An 8,527-nucleotide genomic window follows, 5' to 3' on the forward strand; every position below is an offset into this window, starting at 1 on the left:
GCACAACTAACCAGCAAGTGCACTGGGTCGTCCAAGTAATACCTTACGTGAGTAAGGGTCGATCCCACGGAGATTGTCGGCTTGAAGCAAGCTATGGTTATCTTGTAAATCTTAGTCAGGATATCAGAAATTATCAGGATTGATTGTGAAAAGCAAAAGAACATGAAATAAGTACTTGTTTTGCAGTAATGGAGAATAGGTTGAGGCTTTGGAGATGCTCGGCCTTCTGGATCTCTGCTTTTCTACTGTCTTCTTCCTCAAACACGCAAGGCTCCTTCCATGGCAAGCTGTATGTAGGGTTTCACCGTTGTCAGTGGCTACTTCCCATCCTCTCAGTGAAAATGTTCAACGCACCCTGTCACGGCACGGCTATCCATCTGTCGGTTCTCGATCAGGCCGGAATAGAATCCATTGATTCTTTTGCGTCTGTCACTAACGCCCCGCCTTCAGGAGTTTGAAGCTCGTCACAGTCATTCAATCATTGAATCCTACTCAGAATACCACAGACAAGGTTTAGACCTTCCAGATTCTCTTGAATGCCGCCATCAGTTCTAGCTTATACCACGAAGATTCTGATTAAGGAATCCAAGAGATAAACATTCAAGCCTTGTTTGCTTGTAGAACAGGAGTGGTTGTCAGGCACGCGTTCATAAGTGAGAATGATGATGAGCGTCACATAATCATCACATTCATCAAGTTCTTGAGTGTGAATGAATATCTTGGAATAAGAACAAGCTGAATTGAATAGAAGAATAATAGTAATTGCATTAATACTCGAGGTACAGCAGAGCTCCACACCTTAATCTATGGTGTGTAGAAACTCCACCGTTGAAAATACATAAGAACAAGGTTTAGGCATGGCCGAATGGCCAGCCTCCCAATACATGATCAAAAGACTCAAAGATCTAAAGATGATCTAAGATCCCAAGATGAAAATACAATAGCAAAAGGTCTTATTTATAAAGAACTAGTAGCCTAAGGTTTACAGAAATGAGTAAATGACAGAAAAATCCACTTCCGGGCCCACTTGGTGTGTGCTTGGGCTGAGCATTGAAGCATTTTCGTGTAGAGACTCTTCTTGGAGTTAAACGCCAGCTTTTGTGCCAGTTTGGGCGTTTAACTCCCATTCTTGTGCCAGTTCCGGCGTTTAACACCGGGCAGTTTTGAGCTGATTTGGAACGCCGGTTTGGGCCATCAAATCTTGGGCAAAGTATGGACTATTATACATTGCTGGAAAGCCCAGAATGTCTACTTTCCAACGCCTTTAAGAGCGCGCCAATTGAGCTTCTGTAGCTCCAGAAAATCCACTTCGAGTGCAGGGAGGTCAGAATCCAACAGCATCTGCAGTCCTTTTCAGTCTCTGAATCAGATTTTTGCTCAAGTCCCTCAATTTCAGCCAGAAAATACCTGAAATCACAGAAAAACACACAAACTCATAGTAAAGTCCAGAAAGGTGAATTTTAACTAAAAACTAATAAAAATATAATAAAAACAAACTAAAACATACTAAAAACATACTAAAAACAATGCCAAAAAGCGTACAAATTATCCGCTCATCAATCTCTCAACACCAAACTTAGAGTTTGGCTGTGGCCTCCCAACATCAAATTTAGAGTTTGAATGTGGGGGCTCTATTTGACTTTATATTAGGAGAAGCTCTTCATGCTTACTCTCCATGGTTATAGATGGAGAGCCTTGAGTCTTTACTACAAGGCATTCTTCATTCAAATGAAGGATCAACTCTCCTCTGTCAACATCAATCACAGCTCTTGTTATGGCTAGGAAGGGTCTTCCAAGGATGATGGATTCATCCTCATCCCTCCTAGTGTCTAGGATTATAAAATCAGCAGGGAGGTCAAGGCTTTCAACCTTCACTTGCACGTCCTCTACTAGTCTATAAGCCTTTTTCATAGATTTATCTGTCATCTCCAATGAGAATTTGGCAGCCTGTACCTCATAGATTCCCAGTTTCTCCATTACAGAGAGTGGCATCATGTTTATCCCTGACTCCATGTCACACAGAGCTTTTTCAAAGGTCATGGTGCCTATGGTACAGGGTATTAAGAATTTACCAGGATCCTGTTTCTTTTGAGGTAAATTTTGCTGAACCAATGTATTCAGTTTATTGGTGAGCAAGGGAGGCTCTTCCTCCCAAGTCTCATTACCAATCATCTTGGCATTTAGCTTCATGATTGTTCCTAAATATTGGGCAACTTGCCCTTCAACAATGTCTTCATCCTCTTCAGAAGATCAATAGTCATCAGAGCTCATGAATGGTAAAAGGAGGTCCAAGGGAATCTCTATGGTCTCTGTATGAGCCTCATATTCCTTTGGTTCCTCATTAGGGGATTCCGTACTGACCTTTGGACGTCCCCTGAGGTTTTCCTTATTGGGATTCACGTCCTCCTCCTCCTCTAGGGTTTCAGCCATGTTGATTATATCAATGGCCTTGCACTCTCCTTTGGGATTCTCTTCTGTATTGCTTGGGAGAGTGCTAGGAGGAGTTTCAGTAACCCTTTTACTCAGCTGGCCCACTTGTGCCTCCAAATTTCTAATGGAGTATCTTGTTTCAGTCATGAAACTAAGAGTGGCCTTAGATAGATCAGAGACTATGTTTGCTAAGCTAGAAGGATTCTGCTCAGAATGCTCTGTCTGTTGCTGAGATGATGATGGGAAAGGTTTGCTATTGCTAAACCTGTTTCTTCCACCATTGTTATTATTGAAGCCTTGGTTCTGTTGATCCTTCCATGAAAAATTTGGATGATTTTTTTATGAAAGATTATAGGTGTTGCCAAAGGCTTCACCCATGTAATTTACCTCTGCTATTACAAGGTTCTCAGGATCATAAGCTTCTTCTTCAGAAGATGCTTCTTTAGTACTGTTGGATGCATTTTCCAATCCATTCAGACTCTGAGAGATCATATTGACTTGTTGGGTCAATATTTTATTCTGAGCCAGTATGGCATTCAGAGCATCAATTTCAAGAATTCCTCTCTTTTGAGGCGTCCCATTACTCACAGGATTCCTCTCAGAGGTATACATGAACTGGTTATTTGCAACCATTTCAATGAGTTCCTGAGCTTCTGCAAGGGTTTTCAGATGAAGAAATCCTCCTGCAGAATGGTCCAATGACATTTTTGACAACTCAAACAGACCATCATAGAATATACATATGATGCTCCATTCTGGAAGCATGTCAGTAGGACACCTTTTGATCAGTTGCTTATATCTTTCCTAAGCTTCATAGAGGAATTCACCTTCCTTTTGTCTGAAGGTTTGGATTTCCACTCTAAGCTTGCTCATCTTTTGAGGTCAAAAGAATTTGGCCAAGAAAGCACTGACCAGCTGATCCCAAGAGTTCAGGCTTTCCTTAGGTTGTGAACCCAACCATGTTCTAGCTCTGTCTCTTACAGCAAAAGGGAAAAGCATAAGCTTGTAGACTTTAGGATCAACTCCATTGGTCTTAATAGTATCACAGATCTACAAGAACTCAGTTAAAAACTGATAAGGGTCTTTTGATGGAAGTCCATGAAACTTGCAGTTCTGTTGCAGTAGAGAAACTAATTGAGGCTTTAGCTCAAAATTGTTTGCTCCTATGGCAGGGATTGAGATGCTTCTTCCATAAAAGTTGGAAGTTGGTGTAGTAAAATCACCAAGCATCTTTCTTGCATTGTTGTTTGGTTCGGCCATAATTGTTTCTTTTGCTGATTCCTTTTTGAAAATTTCAGTGAGGTCTTCTTCAGAGTTTTGTGCTTTAGCTGCTCTTAGCTTCCTCCTCAAAGTCCTTTCTGGTTCAGGATCAGCTTCAACAAGTATGCCTTTATCTTTGTTCCTGCTCATATGAAAGAGAAGAAAACAAAGAAAATATGGAATCCTCTATGTCACAGTATAGAGATTTCTTGAGGTGTCAGAGGAAAGTAAGAATAGAAGAAGGAGGTAGGTAAAATTTTGAACACACAAAGAGAGATGGAGTTCGAATTGACAATGGAGGAGCAATGTTAGTGTTTAAATAGAAAAAGATAAGAGAGGGGAGAAGAATTTTCAAAAATAAAAAGAATAAAATTTAAAATAAATTTTTGAAAAATTGGTTGTGGTTTTGAAAAAGATAAGCAATAGTAAAACAAACAAAAAGTCAATTAGTTAGTTGAAAAAGATTTGAAAATCAATTTTGAGAAGATAAGAAGTTAGAAAAGATTTTGGAATTGATTTTGAAGAAGATATGATTTGAAAAAGATATGTGTGAAAAGATATGATTGAAATTTATTTTGAAAAAGATTTGAAAAGGAAATTAAAAAGATTTGATTTTTTTTTGAAAAAGATATGTTTGAAAAGATATGATTTTGAAAAATATATGATTGAAAATATTTGATTTGAAAAAGATTTGATTTTTTTTAAAAAATGTGAAGATTTGAAAAAGATTTGATTTGAAAACAAAATTCCTCTCCTTGTATCATCCTAGCGTTAAACGCCCAGGAGCTGCATGTTTTGGGCGTTTAACGCACAATTGATGCATGATTTGGGCGTTTAAATGCCCAGCCAGGGTACCTGGCTGGGCGTTTAAACGCCAGTTTTCCTTCTTCACTGGGCGTTTTGAACGCCCAGCTTTTTCTCTGTAAATCCTCTGCTTTATGTTCTTGGATCTTCATTTTGCTAAATCCTTTATTCAAGAAAATATGTTTTCAATTTTGAAAAACAACAAAATGAGTCAAAACATATAATTCTTGGATTAAAACACAAGATATATGCAAGAACATTATGAACGTCAAGATGAATACCAAGAACAATCTTGAAGACCAAGATGAACATCAAGAACTCAGTTTTCTTAATGAAAGAAAACATGGAGGACACCAAACTTAGAACTTTCTCATGTTTGGGCCATATGAATGCAATAATGCATATGTAGAACATCATGTAGTGCAAATCAATAAATCATGAAGATCAAACAAGGCAATTCATCAAGAACGACTTGAAGATCATCAAGAACACAATGCATGGGTTTCGAAAATTGCAAGACAATCAAAATCATGCAATTGATACCAAACTTAAAAATTGACCCTAGATTCAAACAAGAACCATGAAATATTTTTGAGTTTTTATAATTTTAAGAATTTTTTTGGGTTTTTTCGAAAATTATTGAGGAAAAAAGAGAAAGAAGAAAAAAAAGATTTTTTTTTTAAAAAATTTTGAAAACTTTTTGAAAATAAAATAAAGGTTGAAACAAGAAGAAAATTACCTAATCTGAGCAACAAGATGAACCGTCAGTTGTCCAAACTCGAACAATCCCCGGCAACGGCGCCAAAAACTTGCTGCACGAAATTGGGATACACAATGGTGCCAACAACTTGGTACGCACAATTGTAATCTCACTCTTTTTCACAACTTCGCACAACTAACCAGCAAGTGCATTGGGTTGTCCAAGTAATAAACCTTACGTGAGTAAGGGTCGATCCCACGGAGATTGTCAGCTTGAAGCAAGCTATGGTCACCTTGTAAATCTTAGTCAGGCGGATTCAAATGGGTTATGGAGTTTTAATAAATAAAAAATAAATAAACAGAAAATAAAGATAGAGATACTTATGTAATTCATTGGTGAGAATTTCAGATAAGTGCATAGAGATGCTTTGCTCTTGTTGAATCTCTGCTTTTCTACTGCCTTTATCCAATCCTTCATACTCCTTTCTATGGCAAGCTGTATGTTCGGGTTTCACCGGCGTCAATGGCTACCTCCCGTCCTCTCAGTGAAAAAGGTCCTCTATGGTTTCCCGCATGGCTAATCATCTGTTGGTTCTCGATCATGTTGGAATAGGATTTACTATCCTTTTGCGTCTCTTACGGAATGGAAGGCTCGGTTGTCAGGCGAGGCAACCATGCGTCGTGGACCAGGAATCTAAGAGATACATGCTCAATCTTATGTAGAACGGAAGTGCTTGTCAGGCACGCGTTCATAGGTGAGAATGATTATGAGTGTCACGGATCATCACATTCATCAGGTTGAAGTGTGAGTGAATATCTTAGAACAAGAATAAGCATGAATTGAATAGAAGAACAATAGTAATTGCATTAATACTCGAGGAACAGCAGAGCTCCACACCTTAATCTATGGTGTGTAGAAACTCCACTGTTGAAAATACATAAGAACAAGGTCCAGGCATGGCCGTGAGGCCAGTCCCCAAAACGTGATCAAGAGATCAAAAGGTGATCAAAAGATATAAAATACAATAGTAAAAGGTCCTATTTATAATGAAACTAGCTACTAGGGTTTACAGAAATAGGTAAATGATGTAGAAATCCACTTTCGGGCCCACTTGGTGTGTGCTTGGGCTGAGCATTGAGCTTCACACATGTAGAGAAAGAGACTTCTCTTGGAGTTAAACGCCAGATTTGGTGCCAGTTCTGGCGTTTTGACTTTAGAATAGGGCAGAGAAGGGGCGTTTGAACGCCAGTTTACGTCATCAAAACTCGAGCAAAGTATGGACTATTATATATTGCTGAAAAGCCCTGGATGTCTAATTTCCAACGCAATTGAGAGTGTGCCATTTGGAGTTTTATAGCTCTAGAAAATCCATTTCGAGTGCAGGGAGGTCAGAATCCAATAGCATCTGCAGTCCTTTGTCAGCCTCTGAATAAGATTTTTGCTCAAGTCCCTCAATTTCAGCCAGAAAATACCTGAAATCACAGAAAAACACACAAACTCATAGTAAAGTCCAGAAATATAAATTTTGCATAAAAACTAATAGAAACGTCCCAAAAAGTAGCTAGATCCTACTAAAATCTACCTAAAAACAATGCCAGAAAGTGTATAAATTATTCGCTCATCATATTTGATGGCAGTAAGGGAGTTGGTGGTGGTGGAGTAAGGGAGGTGGTGGTGGTGGTAAAGGTGCTGGTGGTGGTGGAGGGTGTTTTTGTACGTAAAAAGGTTAAAAGGACATTTTTCAGACGAAAAAAATGTTTAGGACGATTCTAAATAAAAAGTTACGTTGGGAACGGTTTTGATTCTGACCCTAAATGTTAGGACCAAAACAATACTTACCTCTAAGAATTATTACTTTTTGTAAACATGATTTTGAGTACAAAATTACTTCTGCATTCATAAAGAAAAAAATTTGCCAAACCAAAAATTGAAACTTTCAAGAAGCTGAAACGTGCTTTTTGCCTTACAAAGCATTTGCCAAACACACCCTAATTCATTACTTACTCGTTTATCCGTTTTTGTCATTCTTTTTATTATTATTATTATTATTATTATTATTATTATTATTATTATTATTATTATTATTATTATTATTTAATTATTTTGTTAATTCTTATAGTTTTATTAACTTTGTAATTAGATGTTTATACTTTTTTTTCTTTTTAATTAGATCTTTATACTGTTTTTAATTTTGTAATTAAGTCTTTCTTAGTTTAAAAAAATATTAAAATTAATTGAATATTTTTTCGCAAATTGAATGTATCCACAATTAGGAACCTAATTAAATTTTTTACAACATATTTTTTGTAAAAATATTCCGTTATTTTTAATGTGTTTGACATGAAAATGACCTAATTATAAAATTAAAAATAGTGTAGAAAGTAGAGGTCCAATTGAAAAGAAAAAAGCATAAAGATCCAATTGTAAATCTAATAAAATTATTGGAACCACCAGACTAAAACCTAATAATAATAACAACAAATATTCTCCACATACAAGTCATTTACACATACAAGTCCATACAAATATTTTTAACCTAATTCACCTCACGAGCCACTATCTAACCAACTTTTCAATCAACACGTGAATATATAACTACCTTTTTCGAAAGGATTTCGTTTTTTTTTTTCGAATTTTCTCAGTGTTTTCGATTTGCGTTCTCTTCCATCTATTTCGTTCGTTTTCTGCGTTCTCTTTCTTTGTTTTTCGCGATTTCCTTCGTTCTCTATATTTTTGAAATCAAGCTTTGAAATTTGTTTTGAACAATTATCTCGTTGTTGAAGATAATGAATTATTCAAGTTCAGATTGTCAATTGAACCAGAGCATAGTGGATTATTGCTTTGAATTTAATCAAGTGGTTGGATGTAGTTCGATTCTAGTTAATGTTTTCGTTAGTAGTTTATGATTCAGCAGGTGAATAATGTTATTTTTATTTGTGAAAATTGTTGTTCACCGTTGATGGTTTGAATTGAATGTAATGTAGGAGTTCTGCATCAAAGAAAATATTTTTATGTTTTTACAACAAATTTCGGTATAAAACTAAGACATTTATGTGTATTGTTTAAAAATTTTTGATGGATTTATACTGATAAGTTCTACATAATTCAAAACTCTTCCTCTTCTTCCTCCCTCATCTTCTGTTGCTGCTTCTTTTTTTTCGTCATCATCATCATCTTCTTCGTCTTCTACTGCTTTTTTTTCTTATTCATCTTTTCCTTCTTATTTTATCTTTTCAAGTTTCTTCTTGTTTTACTCTCTTAACAAAAATGAAAACCAAAAAATTCAAACAAAGAAGAAGAAAAATACATAATACTGCAAAATTATTTGAAAGA

Source organism: Arachis stenosperma, chromosome 2 (assembly GCF_014773155.1).
Source record: "Arachis stenosperma cultivar V10309 chromosome 2, arast.V10309.gnm1.PFL2, whole genome shotgun sequence".
In the NCBI taxonomy this organism is placed as follows: domain Eukaryota; kingdom Viridiplantae; phylum Streptophyta; class Magnoliopsida; order Fabales; family Fabaceae; genus Arachis; species Arachis stenosperma.